At 39.6% G+C, this 21,027-nt stretch overlaps 1 long non-coding RNA gene across 1 annotated transcript; it reads left to right on the top strand.

The window, feature by feature from the left end:
- The first annotated feature begins 675 nt into the window (after positions 1–675).
- Positions 676–20,281, top strand: LOC139595099 (uncharacterized). Its single transcript, XR_011680860.1, has 4 exons — positions 676–997; positions 8,443–8,488; positions 13,868–14,055; positions 20,117–20,281. It is a non-coding gene; the product is annotated as an uncharacterized lncRNA (long non-coding RNA).
- Positions 20,282–21,027: the final 746 nt, after the last annotated feature.

Below are 21,027 nucleotides of genomic sequence, written 5' to 3'. Positions count from 1 at the left end.
CATTAAAAAAATGAGAACTGATGAGGATTTATTTAACATGGAGTAAGCCAAAAGCAGAGACTCTTAATTTTGCTTTACAAAAGTCCCTTAATTTTTGCATTATCAAGATTTGAGACTGACTTTTGCAGGACATTAATATGAAATCGGGTGCAACTTGGGCTGTTTGCCTTATTTAATACATCTTCTGAAATATCTACATATTTCAGTACAAATTCTTCTGATAACTTTAACTGATAACTATGTGGATAATGAAAAGTGTGTTAGGGCAGTGAACAGTCAAAAAAAAATTATGTCCAAACTTCTAGAAGGTTCACCTTGCATTTTTCTATCCATCTTGTTTAATGGCTGAGGCTGATGGGGCTAAACAACATGCTCATTTTGCTTTAAGCATTTAGTTTTGAAAATTTTGTTGATAAAAAGCAGGACATAATTGAAACCATAACAGCCCAGATCAAGGAGCTCTGACCTGACACCCAGAGTTGGAGTTGGTGAAGTCCCCACCAGGGCGCCCTTGGTCCAGCAGCACGAGGCTGCAGCTCATCACACCAACCCATGGTGAGCTCCAGTGATCTCAGCCTAACTCAGAAAAGCCCTGGAAGGGATATCCCAGTGCTAACCACAGGAGTCAACCACTGCTCTGAATCAAGAGCAGTGTGACAAACTCTTGCCTGGAGTTAATGTTTATGGCTGGTTTTATAAGCTGCTGCAAAGCAGGACGTATTGCTACACCCTGAAATATAATGGTGCCTGTGACTAGTGCTATAATAAACTGCAGAGCCTCCTCCCAACCTTTTGGATTAAGTAATAAAAGAAAATGATTAAGAGTGAAATCCCATCATTTATCTTTTGTTGAATAAAACACTTTTTTTTTTTTTTCCCATCCCAGCTCGCTAACAGCGACAGCCATGAAAATGAATGATTTGGCTTCACCCAAAATGATGGATAATCCTGCTGGAAGAGCATGACAATGATAGACAGACATCTTCTGAAGGAGGAGGTAATAGAAAAGACTGACACTTTGATAGGCACCATGATGAACAAGGCCTGGGGGGCAGTGAGTTAATCGGTTAATAGAAGTGTTCCGGCTCTCCCAGCCCCTTCTATCTCTGTGCTCCTTTTAGAGCTCCTTGGGCAGCACAATAACATTGGGAACACTGGGAGGAGAGATGCATTTTGTAATTCACCAATGTGCTTTTTTGTGTATTCATTCATGCTGGGGTGAAATTAGAATTAAACTGCTTCCTTAAGTGAGGCGTAGGGAAAGCCCACCCTGCCCAAACCTCATCAGAGCTTTGCTTTTACCTCTTCCAGCTCTCAGACTCTGCTTGCAGGTAATGCAATGTCCTAAGGGTATTGCACATGTTGAATTTAGTCACCTGGGAAATAGATTGGTGGAGCCCTGCTGAAGTTGATGGTGGGCTGCATTCTGACATGAACTAAAACAGAATTTAGCCCTAGTAGTTTTATTGATGTCAACAAAATATGTGCCTGGTTCCTTGGTCAGCTGCCAACAGAAATATTTGAATGTCAGGAAAATAAAGAAGTAGGATTTATTCAAATTATTTTTAATTTCTTATAGCTTTCTTATTTATTTCCATTTTATTATTTCATAAAAATGTAAATTTTTTCTGATAACACAAAATAACATTAATCAATGTGTATTTCATTGCTTATTGTAATTTTCTTTTTCCTTATTAATGTCTGTTTAAAAAGGTTAGGAGTTTGCAAGCCCCACCATCTTGGCTAGCAATTAAGCTAACATATGCTTTACAAGCTTTTTATGTCTTTTGCATTATGGAATATTTTGGTTTGAGCTAAGAGTTTCTTAGTTTTTGCAACCAACTACAAGAACAGGTCTTGACATGAATGGCTTGTACAGTTTTACAGTTAAATTATCAATATAAGTCAGACTAACATGAGAAGAGTAACATAAGTGAGTAATGAGGTAAATAAACAGAAGAAATATAGTGTCAATAAGCAAGCTTTACAACTAAAGGAATTTAAGCCAATATATTTCAGAGCAAAGGAATGTGATGCACAGTTGGCAAAGTCTCTCTGAGACTATAATGAAGAGTCATAATGAAATACTTGTCTCTGTTACTACTAAGAAATAATATATGGCTCACTCTGTGGGCTGGTGGAGGACAGATCAGCTCCCTGACATGCTGCATTAACTGGGACATACAAAATCCTTCTCTGTATTTATCTTTTCCCCTGCCTATTTATTTTTAATGCTCCCGGACATGGATTGTCAACATGTCTGCCTGCAGACGCCACACTTCTGTATAGCCTTAAAAGGATTCATGTAATCCAAATAAGCTTGGGGGGTGTATTTTGTAAACACATGACAAATGCCTTTATTGATAGACTTGTAGTCTGGCTTCAGGACACAGCTGATATAAAATATACAGTACATGTTGAAAATAACCTTTTAATTAGTATATCTAAACTTTTTATTTGACCGCAAATTTGTTTGCCTCATCTACCAGTTTGTTATTGACTTTCTTATTTAAGTGTTTTCATTAGGTGTATCCATTACTTTCTCTTCATGTACAGGAGCATTTCTGCTTCTGTAGGATGTGTTATGCTGTTCTTTAAAACAATGCAGAGTTACTACACCAAGTGTAAGCCCGGGTTTAGTGCAGCCCAAGCTGGTTTACATCACTCTCAGGTATTACTTGGCTTTCTGGTACACAACTGCAGGCTGCCAAGCAGGAGCACTGTGAGGCAATTTCATATGATGGAACAAGATCCTTCAGAATTACAAATCCCATTACCCTGCTGGCCTCTGGCCTGACCCCCCTACACCAAGCCACAGGTTATAGGAATGTTAAAACAAGGTCAAAACAATGTCAGAGCAGAATAATTCACAGCACAAAGTGTGTCCTGCTGCAGAGAGTGTGAGGGCACACTACAGACCAGGAAGGGTGGCTAGACTGATCTCTGTGCTTTTGAAAGTTATTCTGGTCCCAGACTGTGAGGATGAAGCACACACGCAGATTATGAGGTTCAATCTGTTTTATTCCTTCTCACAGGATAATGCATATTTTTTTACTCTGTGATTATTATGAATTAATCAGTAGTGCCTGTGGACGGTACCACAATTAAAAGCCTCTGCTCCAGGGAGTTTACACAAATAGAACAGAGGACACAACAACAGTGTGTGCTTCATAAACAGAGCACACAACAAAGTGCCAGGCAGGTGCAGTGATTACAAAAGAGGTTATCCAGAACTGAACCTCATGGGTATCATCCCTGAACCTCATGGGTATCATCCCTGAACCTCATGGGCATCATTTTCTTTCTAGCAATGAGCTGGTTAATTCTATCTTTCACTTATAGAACTTAAAAATGTCCATTTCAAGGGCCTATGCAAGCTTGTGTTATATTATATTAACTAATGGTCCATGGAAAAGACAAGACATCCATCTTTCTGGAGCAAGTCACTCCATGCTTTTGTACCTTGGCCTCCCCATCTGTAGAATCTAAAGAATGACTCTGAGTTTCTTTTGTAAAATGCCTGAAAGATGCAGATAAAGGAGGAGGGTGCCACACTTCTGCAGTGTCAGCCTGGATGCCCTGGTATAAAACTCACTGCTGTGGTACACGGGAAATGAAAAATTTGATTTCAGCTCGTTGCCCTTTCAGCATGTGCAGGCAGTGACAGTCCTGGCAGGGCCATCACACTCACTGGCAAGGGATGGAAATGGAGGGGCTGAACCAGCTCTGGGATTTACTGCTGACAGAAATGTGGAGCTCAGATGCACTTCTGGCTTTATGCAGATCCTCAGGGCTGTGGTGCATTGCATGGACACTTCAGTTGCAGACTGATTTAGCGCTTATGCTTTTTGTGCTATTTTTAGCCTAATAGGTTCATGACTGAGCCTTGTAACTATAAAGACAATTCAAGTAATAGTAGTAATGAGCTGTAGATATCTGTGTTTTAACAGCATACTGGCTGCACAACCTGCTGGTACTTGAAAACAGAAATGCTTTTGAAATAAAACCCACTACACCTTTAGTCCAGCACAATTCCCAGATCACAGATTGTCCATCTCTTTCATTTTTAGTATGCCCTCAATGTCAATTACCTTTTTAGTTTACTGTTTTTCCCCCAGAAAAACAGAGCTGACATTAAGCTGTGTTCTAAAAGAACAAGCTGATCTGAATGTTAAATTAATACATATCTATGCGTGCACATATATCTATTTTCACTGCAAGGCACATATTTCAAACGTATCAAAAGATTTTGTCATTTACATATGAAAATTAATTCATAAATCTTTTTTGTATTTACAGCAGCCCTGGCAGAGTTTATCAAAAATGAGCTGCCTTACAGAACTATCAATGGATTAATAAAAAGAATCTGATCTAATATTCATGACACAGGAGACAAATGTAAACGGTCAGGCAACTTCATCTTTTTATTCTTGGAGAAATGTTGTTTTTTTCATAACTTTTCCTTGTAGGTTTTGTTTTCTCATTTCATAACTGCTTTAACAAAAGAACTGTGCCATCAATTTTGCTAGATTGCATTATTCATGTGGAGGTAATACACACCAAATTCAATGCACAAAGGAAAGAAATACAAAAGAACATTCTATATTATTATTCATATAAACCCAAGAAAACTTCCAAAACATGCTGTCCTATTATATTTATGACCCAATAATATTCTTCAGCTGTGTAGTTCTTAATGTCCAAACACGTCTTGCTGCCCTGTTGCTCAGAGGAAATCTTGGTATCTATTTGTTTATCCTGATTACCTTTACAACTTGGTTTTGCTCTGAGAGCCAGGCAGCCAATAACTAATTTGGGGAAAGGATCCTTCTTACACTCAGGTCTGTGACCTGAGCTGCTGACTGTAATGGAAGCTATTAGCCTATTCCAGAGGAATGGGAAAATGAAATTTTTAGTTAGGATTGCACTCATGCTGGACTCTCCAGACCCTTTTTGAGAGCCATTTTTGTGCTGATGGTATTACCTTTGGGGTGATCTTGGAATGAGGTTTCCTTAGGTTCTCCTAGAAGCAGGTCTGCCTGATGCAAAGGCTCTGCTCAGCTTCCTGCTCATATTTTCCTGTCAGCCTGCTCATTTCCTGCTGGACCTGGCCTGGGGGAACCCAGCAGTGCTGGGTTAATGATTGGGCTCAATGATCCTGAAGGCCTTTCCCAACCTTCACCTTTCTTTTTCTGACCTTCCTTAATTATATTTCTGAGAAACCTCTCAGTCTCACCTAGCTGGGCGCTGGGGAATTTATCAAAATCTTTGTTTGACTACTGCATTATTCACAGGAAGGTGCTTAATAATTTCTAGGCCAGATTCTCTTCTGGTGGAAAAGGGAATGGATGTCAGGCAGGCAGCTGCACTGCAAAGGGTCTATTGGCCCAGAGTGGCCATCTCAGAGTCACTGCTGCTCCTGGACTATGGGAGATGCAGCATTAAGCTTTTTGCTCTGCTCAGGTGGTGTTACCTTGCATTCAAAAGCAATTAGAGTCCTCAATACCATTTACTTGCTTTCTAATTTAGTACTATACTGAGGATAAATTACTTTCCAACAGAAAATGTCAATGGTTTCATAGCAACCAGAGGTACCTGAGAGCTTTCCTTTCATGTTAAATCCCATTATAAGAGCATCAAGCCTGGTGCTTTATGCCTCATGTTGGTGTGAGAGAGTGACTGCTGCATCCAAGCAGCAGAGCCAGCCTCTGGAATCTGCTCCTTGCACGTGCTGGAACCAAAATCTAAGAGGCCACCATCTTGTTCCGTCAGAAGTTGGGTGCTTTATTTTAATTAACTTCAACAATTGCTTCAACAGACAGAAGGTTGCTTTAAATGGGTTTCATCATCAGATCTTTTATTTTGTGGAATGGCTTGATTTTGTGCTCAGAAAGTGTGAAATGAGAAGTTACTGCAAAAAAATCAGTCAATATTAACAACCTTCCAGCTTCTTTCCTACTGAAACCAAATGGTAACCAAAGCTGCAGTCTGACCCAACACAGACTATTAGAGAGGCAAAAATAATCTTATTTTTGTTTCTTATGGTTTTCAAATGTATTGTGCCCTGTAGACTGTTCTTGCCATGAACTGAGCAAAGACTATCTGCATGGGTTTTAAACTGGGATTCTCCTGGGGAAAAGCCAGCTCCTGCTTGAGCAGCCTTACCCTGGGGCTGTGCACTGGTGCAGAAGGCAGGGAAAGCAGAAAGAGATGGGAAACCATGGTACTGTGAGATGGTGACAGGTAATTCCTTTTGTCTCTGCAGTACCTGGGATGCACAATGACACAAGGTTATATCTGCCTCAGCTATTGCCTCAAGATAAACATTAATTTTCAGTGATTTCTCCAGTTTTATAGTTCACTCGCCAATGCTGTGTGCAGGTTGCTTGGCCTCATTAGGCCCAGCACTATGTGAGTTTGTATTTTTCTCCCCAGAAAAAGGAGTGCATTTGGAGACTTGTCCCTGAGCAGGTGCAGAAGTTCAACTCAGCACCCAAATGCTCTGCAAATATGCAAGCAGCAAAAACATAGGAGCTTGCAAATGCTTTATATTGGTGGTATACAAACTTTTTTCTCAGCTCTTAATACAAATTGACTGTTTAGTTTGGGTTTTATTGACTGGCTGTTACAGTACTGAGGAAGTTTTGGGGTCAATTCAATAAAAAAAAAGGGACTGACTTCTGGCTTTGCTTCTTTGGTCAAAAATGAGTTATGGTCTCAATAAATCAGAACATAAAGTAAGAAATTTGTCTTTGTTGAGCTTTGTATGTGGAAAGAAATGAGCTTCAGCTGATGTGGGATTTGGTAAAATTAAATATGCCTGCTGGGAAAAGCTGTTACTGGATATTATAAGAAAAGATTGATTTCAAAAAGCTCAGACTGTTGTATGAACAATCACTGAAATCAGTATTTTTATACAGCAAAGGCATAAAAATTCCAATGAAACAATGAGTCACAGTTTCTTCATAGAAACAGGGTTCCAAAATACCTTGAGAAGAATGAGGCAGGTGCCCCAGGGTTGGCATAGTGATGAGCTTTCCTCTTGCTGTACACCTGAACAAATGAACAAACTAAATGTGCACATTGCTCAGCATGGCTACACCTTCTGTTGCCTTCTCTGCCATCTTTTCCAGTGCTTTTTTTGTGAACATGATTTTATTATCCTAAATGAAAAGCATATTTCATACCATATCTGGACTCTTCCTAAAACTTTAATTTCCTTACCTTCAGCTTCACACAGCTTATAAGAGATAATTGGGCTGCACTTGGGCAGACCCTGTGCACTTGGATGTGCAGAAAATCATTTTCCCCAAACAAAGCCCCTCACAGCAGACTGGCTGTGTTGTCATGTTGTTTGAACTTTGATTGTGTTCTGAATAATCCTGAAGTGATCCCTAATTTTTTTTTTTTTTGTTTAGTCTGAGTCAGATTTGGGGAGATGCTCATTTGCTTTCACTTAATTGTGTTGTTGGCCATGTAAGGGATAAAACCAAGCATTTAAGTCTTTGACTGGCAGCTGTGCTTAGCTAGAAGTGCAGTTATAGGTTATAAAAGTAGACTAAGGATCTTTTAAAAATGTTTTATGTGTCGTGTTTTTATGTCACACATCACTTCATTTTTTATAAGCTCGGAATTATACTTGTGGACTGTGACTCATAATCCATAAGAAATATATATAGATATTTAAGATTTCTAACAGAAATGAAGCATGACAGTTGCAGAACCAAAGCTGATTCTTGTAAGAATAATAAATCCATGGAAATCATAGAAACACAGATCATTGCACAGATAGAGACCAATATAACAAACCAATAAGCATAAGGATGCCCAAGGAGAAAAGTGATTATGAAAAATAACAAAGAACTTGTGCTGGTCCAAATCCATAAGAAAGAGAACAAAAGAAAGTAAGTATGAAAATCAACTTGAATATTGGTACTTTGGCAGGAACAATAACTCCCCCAGGCAGTATCCATCTGGTGCCCAGTTTGTGTCACATAAACCAAGGTCATCTTAACAAATGTGTGACATGTTCATGGCCAACAAGATTTGTAACCTGCATTGTTTCTTATATTTCTATAATGTTTATTTAATTGACTGTATTCCATTAAAATTAAGCTGTGAATTTCATAAGCTTCAGAATTTGTTCTGCTTCTACGAATTCCCCACCTTCCCTCCCAGTAATTTTGTATTTTAACTTTTTATGGCAGGAAAAGCTGAAGTGTTCATGTTGCTAAAGAGTCTTAGGAAACGGTAATTAATTGTGTGACCACCTTCAAAGTCTGCATTAGGCTGTTGGGGAGCAGGGTATTTATTTGGTCATCCTTTTAACTCTTGGGATATTAGGAAAATGCCATTATTAGCATAATATCAAATCCAAAACCAAGGCTCTATCGTAGCCATGATATGCTCAACTGAGTTATCTTTCTCCTCCTCCCTTTCTAGATCACTCCAAGATATGATCTGTTGAAAGTGTATGCACACTTTTCAGGTAAGGAGGCAATGCTTTTTTCCAGTACTATGGAAAAAAATTGTAATGTGTGGGTTGCTTATACAGCTTGCTCTGCAGGTTGGTCTATTGGGCTCTAAATCTGACCTATTATTTTTGCTTCCTTCAGTACATTGGCTTGCATTTAATGCCTCATCTCTTTTCCCTCGTGATTTCAATGGCAAAATTTGCTCAGTTTTCATTATGGTAAAAATTCCTTTAAGGTTATGGATAAAACCAGAATTTAAAGTAGTATGGTGATATTCAAGTCTCTAACCGTTACAGATGAATAGCAAAATGGGGAATGTTCCTGCTATCTGTGCTGCAGGAAAAAAAATATAAAAGAAAAGGATATGTACAAAGTATAGGTACAAGAAGGTTTTGGAGGGCAGAGAAAATGCTTTCCAGTGGGAGATTTCTGTTGAGCTTATAAAAAAAGAAAGTTAAGCCTGTATAAACACCTTTCTGTGAAGAAAACATGAAATACTACAGGATTCTTTAATCTACCAAAGAAACATATAGCAAGAACCAGTAGCTGGGAGCTAAAGCAAAACAATTTCAAATTAGAAATAAAGCACTGCTGTTTTCTCTCTGTTTCAAAGAGATGGTAATTAAACTTTGGGGCAGGCTAAGTTGCAGTAGAAAATGGTAGGCATCATCTCTGGGGACTTTCAAACACAGTCTATATACTTTCTGAAACTTATTTTTGCCTGAACACAAGTAATGGGGGGCTCAATATCAGAGGTAATTGGATGGAATATAAGTATCTGAAACAAAAACTCAGTGTAGATGAACTAATCTCTTCTCCTGGCCTTAAATGTATGAAAATATAGATTACATTACTGCAATGGGTTTGTTTCCTACACCTAATTGGTTTTCTTTCAATGCTCAAAAATCTTTAGTGACTGCAGCTTGCATCACTAACCTTTAAGAATTCAAAACAATGCTCTTTACTGCCTGCTGAATTGTCACATACTGTATGTCTCTAAATCCATCTGAATGTGCAATTTCCAACTCCTGATTAGCACCAGGAGCCCAGTCAAGGATGACAGAACAGCATCCAGTTCTGTTGATCTCTACTGCAATTACAACAGTCAAAAGCTGCAGAAGGGCCATCCTACAGCTTAAGGCTTTTCAGAAAAAACTGCTTGAAAACCTGTTATATCACAGGGGTTATTGATGGGAATAGGGTGATTGACAGGAAATTTTAAAAAACCCAAACCTTTCTAAGATGAATTACAGCACAAATACGTAACCCACAGAGAATGGACTGACTTCAGTGTCAATTTCTGTGGACAAATTCCCCACAAGTCACTGGGTAGAAAGTGCCACCAGACACTTGCAATAGTTCCAATCCCAGAGCAAGATGCTCTCCTGTTTCCTAGGACACAGTGATTTAAATGTTCCCTATTCTCCCTGAGCAAGTCAGAAATTGCACGGAGTTGGATGTGTGACAGTGAGAGTGCTCAGGCAAATGGGTGGGGTGGGGTTAAGCTATAAACTGTGTCCAAAATGCCCTATCAAGGAACTCAGAGGATTATTTTCTGAGGAGTGTCAGCTACTGTTGCAGTGCTGATTTAACACAAAAACGTGTGCACCTACTCTGCCCTAATCCCCATTCTTCCTTCTTATGCCTTGCTGCATTTTCCTCCAGCAGCTCTTCCTCCCAGAATGTGATTCCACTCTTTCAAACACTTTTTGGCTTTTGTCTCATAGAGTATTTATCTTCTTCCTATTTCTGATTGCCACTGATGTCCTTTCTCCTAGAAGATGTATTCATCTATTCATATATTCACTATTTTTTCAGATTTTATTTATATCAGGTCGGTAGAAAAATATAATAAATTGCTGTGACTCTGGAGTGCTCACAGGAATAAATTGTCCAAGACTTTTAATAAAATTATGCTGTCTTCTAAGCCAGGGTCTTTGTAAACAAAGGCATTACACCAGAATAAAGCTGTCTAAGCTCTGATGACAGGTCCTGAGGCTGCCATGCTTTTGCTTCTCCAAACTTGCACAAGGACAGATCATTGGCAATTGGCTTTTCCCAAACCCTGTCTGTAAGGAGGTTTCCATGGTCAGGGCTGCTATCAGCCCTAACTCCATGCACTCCTGATCCAGATTTTGTCCCACTCAGGACAGAGTGAAGAGGGAGCTCCCACAGAAATGCCAGTGGTGCTTTACTTCCCCCAACACACTTCCCCTTGAAAAGTAGAGCTGGAAAAAAAAAATTAAAAAATCTATCAATCAATCCTTACTAATCTAAACCTTCAATCCCAAACCAATCTATTTTGTGGGTGTGACCTGGCATCTGGTGGCACTCCTGAAGTTCAGAGCAAGTGTCCCAGCTATTTTACATGTTTTAAGTAAGGAATAGATAGTTCACCTGAGAGTGCAGCTAATGCTAATTTTTTTAAACTCTTCATTAATTTGAATTCTAACTCACACATCTTGTTGTCAATTGAATGCATTATCTCCTTTTCCCACCACATGCTATTATATAGGTACTTCTTGGGTAAGAAATTGTCTCTATTAGCATTTCTGTCATGCAGAACAAGCATTCTGTCAGTGTTGGCAGCTCTTTTTTACTACAGGTCTCAAATGTGAATTGAATTTTATATAAATTTCATGCTGTGACTTAAATTATCTCCCTTGAAGAATGACTACCTGTAACACTCCTTTTAGTGGAGAGTCCTCAAAGAATCCCAACTATGGGACTTGGTAGCGGAGTTAAAAATCAAGAAGTGGGGTTTAGGTGAAAGAACATTTTATCCAAAGCATTTGTCACAGTAATTTCAGCTGTTCCATCATAAGGAGGAGGGCTAGCTATGATTTTTTAGAGTTCCAGGTATTTCTGATGTTCTACATTACTAAATATCAGTTCCCAGGTGTGAAACTTGGCACTAAGTTGTTAAATCCTTCTGCTTTCAAAAGCTGCTTCAAAATATCCTTCAAATGTAAGGAAGGATAATTTTGGAAATCCAATCAGCAACACATATGGTGTGCTGACTGTATTTTTAATATCTCATATGCCTGCAGAGGACATGGGAGAAGCCCAGGAGAATCTTACATGGATTTCTAGTGCTGCCCAGGATTTCCCTCACAGAAAATTGGTGGCGTCACCCTTTAATAGTTTTGTTCCCTGAAATCCCTCTTTTGAAAATTAACAAAGGCCAATAACTTCTGTCCCTTCTTTCCTGTAGAGGAGGGAAACTGGAAAAACAGTTGCAGGTGAGTGCACTAGGAAATTATATGATAGGAGCACTTTGCAAAACGTTTTTTAAAAAGCTTTTATCATGTTAACTGGTACAGCACCCAGCACAGGGTTGCAATCATGTTCCCTGTTAAAGAGAATTGACTTAATTCATTTTCATGTTGTGACCTGCAACAGTTTAATTTACCTGAGAGCATTCTTCCTGTCAATACAGGCTGGATGGAAAGATGATAACTTCAGGTTATGTTAAGTGTCTGATTTGTGATGCAGTTTACCTCTGCAATGACTGCACTGTTCAAATTAATTAATACCAGATCATTATCTTTAGATGGCAGGCAGATGTTGAGGTTATGGTGTTTGTGAACCCTAAGCCTGTCTTTTTTTTCTGTACAGATAACCAGCAGTTGCTGTATAAATTGGAGAGCCAAGGTCTAGGCCTTCTGGCAGTCAATTGGTTTTGTAATTATCTTAGTAATAGTTCTCAATTATTATTCAGTAAAGGTCATCTTTTCTCTGCTAATGGGTCATGGCACCCCCTCGGGATCCAGAGATGGGCCAGTTCTCCTTTTTATCATGTAAATGACTTGCCATCTGTGTGCCACCCAGGTTCATCCAAGGCAGTTCTGAAAACACTGATTATTAATATCAAAGCTGCAGATTCTGCCAGGATTGTAAAATCGGTTTAAAATATTTTTAAAGATGGGCTGTGTTTCCTGAAATTTTCAAGACTCTATTAAATGCCATGGAGAGCTTAGTGGCAATTGTCTTCAAGTAATACAATGATTAAAAATGCAAACTTGTATTTTAACTAGTGGCATTTTTAGTTAACAAACCCTGATACCCTTTTTCCAGCCCATGCCTGCCTTCATTTGTGTCCCATTGTATTTACTTCTGCTATGTGATTGCCTGGGGGAAGTTAAATTACCAGCCATAGTTATTACACTTGCACAAAACTTCTTTATTCCCTTCTCTAGATCATGTTTACATTGCAGGCTGTGCTGAAAGTGAATAAAATGAAAAAGTCATCATTTGTTTCAACTCTATTGTAATAGCCATGCTGTAATTGGTGCTGTTTCATATAAAATTACCATATAAATTGTGCCATCCAAAGCTGCAACAGAAAGAGCAAGAGTATTTACAATAAATGGCAAATCCCTGTTAATTATTGATAGCCTAATAAACACACCATTATAATTCAGTCTTATTATTCATTATTAATAATAACTCTTATTTACTATTCATTGTGTAAGGATCAATTATGATTAACTGTTCTAAAAATGAATGGTCCACTTGCATGTTTCTATTTTCAGGGCCTTTTCCATTGAGGGAAAAGCTTTCTGTATTGACATGCTCTGTCCAACAGGACAAAATATGGCTGTACCCAAACAGCTTTGCAGGCACCAGTGTCCTGATCCTGGTGCCTGTGAAAAGCTGCTGTGAGCTCTGTCAGAGGCAGTTAATGATTTTGTTTCTTTGGAGGTCATTACTTGGCCCAAAGGTGGTTGACTTTTGGCCTAGGGTGTTCTTGGCCATCTGGGCACACAGGAGTTTACCTTTAATAGTAAAGAAGCTTTGCTTCATTAAAGTAAAGAGGTAAAGCTTTGCTTTACTGCTTAGTAATGTCAGGGACCTCTTTTTAACATAAACTCTGCCAAAAATTCATTGAGGCATCATCATAAATCTCAGTTTCAAAGCTTAATTTTGCTGGGGAAGGAGGCTGAATTCCAGGCATTAGAGTGACAATGTGTCCTTGTGTGGATCTGCAAAGTGACCATCAGCTGTTGTATGAATGAAGATTTCTCCAGAAATGATCAATTTATTGAGCCTTTGGCCTTATAATACTTTTTATGTAGATGCAACCAGCCCAGCCTTTCTAGACTGCATTGCCAGAGTCAAGACTTTCACCTTCTGGTGTTGGAAGTGTCACTGCTGGCTGTAGGAAGGACGGGACTAGAAGTATGGACAGCCAACACTGCTCCCTTTTCCTACCAGGCTTTTGATTTTCTGACATCTCTTCCAAGCATAACTCAACTGGTAATTGCCACTAAGGAATAGCACTAGAGAATATTGATTTCTTACAATGCAGGCCAAATGCTTTCCTTCTTTGTTTCAGCTTTTATGCCTCAGACCTGACTTTGGCTGATATTTTGCTTTGTCCCTCATTTCAGGTTTTTGATGCACAGCTAACTCCACCATATCCCTTGTTAGATGTTAAATGCTGCAAATTCCATCTGAGATGCACTGAGACAAGAAGTCCCTGCCCACCAGTGCTCCTGGGGTGTGCCACACGTGGAAGTGCCTTGAAGTTTTCACAGGACATGAATATGGGGCAGGAGGGTGATCACTGCATGCCAAGGTGAGGCTTTCCTTCAGATCTGACTGGATTTCACTCTGATTTGTCAGTGGGGTTTAAAGTGCACTGTCTGCAGGCAGCATTCTTGAGTTATCCAGAGTTTCTTGGCACAGAGGAGTTTCTGCATATGCAGTTTTTGTTTGACAAGGGTTCTCCACTGTCTTTCCCCAACTGCCCACTTCAGAATTCAGAATATCTGTAAAATGCTCTGTATTTTTCCATGATGTGCCAGTTCTCACCAGCTGTGATTTTCCAATAGAGTAATGCACTATAAGGCAGCCAACTGACTTGTAAAAGGATATGAGTTTGTGTGCCAAGGAGAGTTTAGCATAATGTTTCAACTGGAAATATAAAACACAGTTTCAAAGTAGGAAGACAAGAAATTCAAAATGTATATAAATATGATATGTATAAATATTTTTTATTTTGTTTCAAAGTTTGTCTTACTCTGCTGTGTATATGGCATCTGAGACACACTGAACATTTTTAGCACATAAGAAATAATTCACCTAGTTTATGGACACAAAGCAGTGTATAAACCATGTAGCTCAATAAATGCTTTGTTTCCAATTCTTATGTGCATGACATATCTGGAATTATTCCAGAAATCCATACCAAGGTAAGTCCTGCCAGCAGAATGAAGTTACAACAGAAGCCTTGGGTAACTCGTGGCACCTGTACCAGCAGTGCAGGAGGAGTGTGCTTTAACCCACGCCTGTGCCTCGTGTTCACCCCTCTCCCCAAGCTCTGCAAGGCCATTCCAAAGTGCCACTGCTGAACCACTGCTCCCATGGCCCAGGGGAGCTGTCTCACAGGCTGGGCTGCACAAGCCACACCTTCCTATTGAGGCGTTGACACATCTTAAATAAGAGCAGAATTTGCTCTCTCTTTAACTGGTCAGTGGCCCTTTGCACGGCACTCTTGGGCAGCTCTCCCAGCTCCTCCTGAGGTAATTAAATATTGATCTTGCCCCTTTTCCAGATGAAAACGCTCATGCTGTGTTTCAAGAAAGGATCACTTTTTCATGGTGTCATGGTTCAACCCCAGCCAGCAATTCAGTTTCACAGATCTGCTGCTCCCCAGCGGGGCTGAGGAGAGAACCAGAAAAGTGACAGGCAGAAAACACATGGGTTGAGATAAAGACACTTCAGTAGGGAAAATTATAGCACACAGTGCAAAGCAAAGCATGGAATTCATTCCCCACTTCCCATGTCCAGGCAAGTGTGCAGCCATCCCCAAAAAAATGGGTTTCATCACCCCTGAGGATGGCTTGGGGAGACAAACCATCCCTCTGTGCATGTGCCCCTTGCTGCTTCTCCCCAGCTGAGCATCATCCCCCATCAGGGATGGGACACCCTTGGGGCACCTGGGGTCTGCTGTCCCAGCTGTGCCCTCTCCCAAATCCCTGTGCCCCCAGCCCCCTTGCTGCTGGAGGGGATGAGGAGCAGAAAAGGCCCTGACAGAGTCAGTTCTGCTCAGCCATAGCTAAAACATCCCTGTGCTATCAACACTTTCCAAAACACAGCCCCACATTAGCTCTAGGAGGAAAATTATCTCTATCCCAGGCAAAAGCAGCACACAGTCTGTTACTCTAGTTGATATAATTTTCTAATTAAGGTATAATTAATATATAATGCAGTAGAAATACTAGGTAGGAGTGAAATTGTGACCATCTACTGTTATTGAAAATGTTCTATGAACCCCATTATGCCATTGTACAATTATTCTCTAAATGTCAGTGATGTGAGGAGCACAAACAAGAAGTGGCTGTTATTAGACATGCTTTTATTATGCAGCCTAACTGAGAGCAATATTGTGTTTAAGAATAAGCAGGGAAGTAAAATATGAGGGATTTTGATCACAGAGAAATCAGTTTTACCATGTGCTGTAAATATTACTGAGGCAGCAGCGTGCCTACTTTTCAGAAGCCAGAAAATGAACAAAAAGAAGGCAGGAATATAATGAATTTTAATTTGCTGCAAATGCAAACTATTCAATGTATTTAGTCTTTTCTTTTTAATTTTTTTTCTTTGTTTTGTTTTGTTTTTAAGTAAGGTAATATACATATTTTGATCACTTTGCTGGAACCTCAAAACATGGAAATACAGCACCAATGAGACTTGAAAGCTCCATCAAATGCCTGCTGAAAAGTGTCTGTTGCTGGCACAACTGCAAGAGCTTTTGCTATTTTTTCAACCAACATTTGCAGCATTTCCCACCTAGTGCAGAAAATGGTGGCTGCTTGCATAAACATATATTTAAGGCTTAAAAGAGCCAACTCTGAAGTTAGTCCAACTGTTGGTGTTTACAGAGGAGTGAGTGTGTCGGGAGAGCAGCTGCCTGTTCATCAGCTCTCTGTGGCAAATCTGCCCTTGAATTCAGCAAAACAAGAATTAAACTTTCCTTCCTCTTGCAGCTGAAGTACAGCTCTGGTGCAGTGCACTCCTGCACCATCCTCCACCTTGCCTTTTGTGTATGGTATAATTATCAGATTCATAATAATAACTCTTGCATATAAGTACTGTGCTTACCCGAGGGCAACCTGGGAGATTTTACATTTGCAAGCCCCATTTTGTTCCTCTGTAATAAAACTCTACACTGAACATAGGGTGGCACCAGGCAAACATCAAAATGTCTAATATTTAGTAGATAGGGGATGAAGACTATGATATACTCTTGCAGAGAAATGAAGACTGGTAGATTGAAGACAACTAAATTAATTAAGCCAAATACGTAATTATTTGGCAATTTATTGACTAGATATTCAATGAATATATTCTTGTTTATCAGATTAAACAATAACTAAATTAGTCTTCATAACAGGGGAATGAGACAAAGGTTTTTCTTTAATTTTACATTCCCATTTAAGGTTTTCATTTAAGCAGATTTTGATAACCTGGGAATGCAGAACTGTACAATCTGTGGGAAAATAGCAGGACCAAGGAAGTTATATTTTAGTTTTATACAACAGAGATATGTTCAATAACCAGGTCAGCTTTCCTAGGAGAAAAGAAAGCAAACAAACCCAGCCTCCCACCCAAACTTAATTTGATGCAGATGAATGAAACGTCAGCAGACTTTTGGCCCTAAGTGGAAAGGGGAACAATGAAAGGCAGTTCTTTTTGTTGGGAGATAATTTTTTGTTGTTTTACACTTCTGAGATTTGAAGCCTGCCTGAAAAAAATTGCAACTCAAATATAGGTCTTTGTTTTTAAAATTTTGTTTTTCATTTATATGAACACAGGAAGCTTGGGAATATCTCATTTTATTGCTTCTGTGATTATAGAAAAGAAAAATCTGTAACTTTATGTGCTGTATTCCTGTGCCATATACTAGATTAATAGCAGCAGAAGATCATTATCCAGGCTAAATTTTAACCCATTTTCAGTGCAGTCCTTTGGGCCTGTCTCACTGGGGACTCTCCTTTAATGTATGGCATTCATTTGAGTCTAAACCTCTGGTTTTAATGGTGTTGTCTCCCTGAACCATGGGCTGTAGAGTGCTGAATACCAAACATTGTTCAGTACACCCTGATGTGAAATATTTCCCTCTCTGGTAGCTGTGCCACATCATAAGTGTTCCAAAACCCACATGGATGAGGTGCTTAGCAAATGCTTCAGTGTTGGACCTGGTCCTGTAAGGTTGATAACTGGTCTTGATGACCTCAGAGGTCTTTTCCAAGCTTAATGATTCAATGATCCTTATCTGGAGCCTGCACATGCCCCTTCCCAGGAAACTGAGTACAAAACTTTTGCTTTTCCAGCCCTGGGTGCCTGTGTCTGTGCTTGTCCCTCTCTTCTCAGCTGAAGAGGCTTTCCCTGGGTGAGCTGCCGAGGCAGGGTGATCCCCAGTGCTGCTGCTGCCCTCTGCATGGCTGCTTTTCTCTCACCTCAGAGCAGGGACAGCCACCCCTGTGAGTCCCAGGTTTTGGGGAAACCAGGGAGGTCACAGAGAATGTGGAATTAGGGGCAGGTAAGAGCTGAGGAGAAGAACTGCAACAGCAAGGGCTGTGCTAGAGAGGGGCCAGGAGCTGGAGGGAGTGCAAAGGCTTAGAGGGGTTGTTTTATTCTGAAAGCCCAGTTACTGCATGTACAGAAGGTATCACAACCCTGGGATGTGCTTTGGTATATTTTCTAATCTCTGTAGTGGCAAGGAATCAAACTAATCCCCGTTCAGTGCTGGCAGTGTGGAAGTGCCTCCAGCAGCCAGTGCAAGGCACTGAGGATGGAAACAGCAAAAAGCCTTAAAATGCTTCTCTAACCCTGAAATGAGCTCTTCCACTGCCCCAAGCCTTTCTAGGAAGGCAGGTAGCCCCAGCATGGGCACGTTGGATGCCATGGCTGGCTGCACTCGCTGGGGGAGCTTCATAACACTGACAAATGGCCTGGGGGGTCCCTTAACCAAGAGCAAGAATGATAGCAGAGCTAATGCACACTCTCCAACACTCTGCACTGTATTTTGGGGTTTTTAGTGGTGTAGCCAAAGTGTAAAAATGGATGCAGGGCTTTTAAAGCTTCCCAATAAAGAGAAAACATTGTTTGAAGCCATGGAAGCTGCATATCCACTGGCACAGCAGCTAATGCAGTTTGCTTTTCCAGTAGTGCCCTCAAGTACCTTTAGATATTCATATATAAAATGTAAGTACATAACCTGCTGTAAAAAGCTACAGCAGTGCCCTTGGCAAGCGTCCCTGGCCTGTGGAGGGTAATTAAATGTGGAACACAAACAGCTCCAAAATTGACCTCAGTAGATGTCCAGCTTTTTCTCATACAAATGCTGTGAAATCTATCCATGCTAATAAGAGTATTTGTTGTATCTTGATGGAGAATTTTGCCTTTGTAACCTAATCACAGCTCACTAGGCAAAAAGGAAGAAAAGAAAAAAAATGAAGATACTTTTCCCATCAATTTCAAGAAGGATTTAGATCCCTACAAAGCCCTGCCAGCCTCCAATTCCAGACTGCTGCTGGAGGTGAGCAAACCAGAAGGATCAGCTTGTTCTGGATGGAAATGTGTCTACAGCAAAGGCCAGCTTGGAAATACAGCTCTGTGTTTCAGCCAAAAATGAGACAGGAATGGTCACAGCTGAAGTGTTACATCAGGCCCTGGTTACAGCAAACCACACAACTGCTTAGGAAGGCATGACTTCAAACCTGTTCTTTTCTGGTAAAACTGTGAATGTTCCTGTGTCATCCTCATGAGTGCCATGCTTCCCACAAGTGCCATATATAAACAGGAAAAAAAGAGAAACATCTGCATTTTTAATATGCTTTCAAAATGTCTTAAGATAATTTTGTGATTGGAGGCTTTTAGGCATTTACCTATGCTTTTAATGCAATTATGAGATTTATGCTGGTAGATCACCCTCTTGGTGTGTCCATATCAAATGGCTAATGCTAAGCTAGTCAGAAGTGTTTATTAGAAATGGCTTGTGCTAGAATTATGAGTTCCCAATTTTTTTTTTCTGGAAATATAGAAGTTCTGATAAAAACTTTAAAGTAGCTAGATTGCTGCTGTCCAGGAGGACTTTACTAAGGAGTTTATAAGAGAAAATTATTGGGAGGAGGAAAAACAGATCCAACAAATAATCAACTCAGGTCTGGAGGAATGAGATTCAAGTAGCATTTCTGCAGACAGACTTTTGGCACATAGGCAGAGAAAGAAAATACAATTATAAATTACAAAAATTACTGGCTAAGAAAATGAGCAATTTGATACAGATTTACTGTTTAAAAATTGAGGTGCAATATTTGTAGTTAAACATTTATATAAATGAAAGCTGTGTGTATATTTCTGTACAAATGATGAAGGTGACCCTGATTTAGTTCATTAAAAAAAAAATGGAACATTTAAATATGTAAATCACAGATGAGCTAAGTTTAGGGAGGGTTATCATAAATGTCTGTTATCTTTGAACATGAACATATGCTCACTATGCTAATTCTGTAGGATCCTTAGATCAAATGCTGGCATATTTCAGTGTTTTGCATTGCTTTAAATTTTGACTTCAGATTTCATAATTTTCTTTATTTTAAGATTATATTAAGGCTTTTTTTTTGTTCCAGTCACCAAATGACAAATTAAGAAGGACCATCTGAAGGAAGAAATTTTCCTGTGTTCCTCTGTTAGCCTTGAGAAATTGCATCTTGCTGGACACTGCACTGAAAACAGTCCAGAATATGAGACCAGAACCCGACCACTCCATAATTCATAAGTACATTTAATGTCTTACAAAGGTTAAACTTTATTGAAATTTTCCTTAAAAATGCATGCCTTTGAGATTGTTAAGATCAGAATGCCAAATTTTTAAACAGACTGGTGGCTCAAGGTTGCTGGTGTCTGTATGTACTTGAAGTTTTGTTTTAAGAGATATTTGTCACAAAAGAAAAATATGATTTCATGTATGGAAAGAAATTCGTCCGTTCCTAATTGTCCAAGAAACATTCCTGTGGGTTTATTCCTGAAAACTTACAGAAACAGATTTTTTGATACAATGAGGGGATGAAGTTTGACTGCTGTTTTATAAATCTCATTACCATTTTTAGGCTTTTCTTTAAGCTGAAGATGATAGCAGTTTATATTTTCATTTCAAACATGACCCACAAAACATTTTCCTATTAATTTAAGCTCTTGTATCTCTGTTTTGTGCCCCCACAAGAGCTTTTTTGTTAAGGTGTAAATATGTCCCTAAAATAATGAAAGTGCCATTATCACCCTTTTATTCATTTAGGTGCCCAGGAAAGGAACTGCAAATGCATTTATCTAAAAGCATCTTTTTAGTATAAAGAGATAACATTAACACAAGGATCTCTGCAGACCATTAGTCTGGTTCTTCTCTAATGTGCTCTCCCTTGAATTTTCTTTACTAGAGTACAGTGTGAGATAAACAGCAGGCACATCTGGAAAGTTTTCACTCATGGCTCCCCTCTCTCTCATTGCTCACCATTGCAAACTGGAAGTTTTCACTCATTGCTCA

The sequence above is a fragment of the Agelaius tricolor genome, unplaced genomic scaffold, assembly GCF_023055355.1.
Source record: "Agelaius tricolor isolate 1412-34295 unplaced genomic scaffold, bAgeTri1.0.p SCAF_12, whole genome shotgun sequence".
Classification (NCBI taxonomy): Eukaryota; Metazoa; Chordata; class Aves; order Passeriformes; family Icteridae; genus Agelaius; species Agelaius tricolor.
This window is presented reverse-complemented; position numbering and strand designations above follow the sequence as displayed.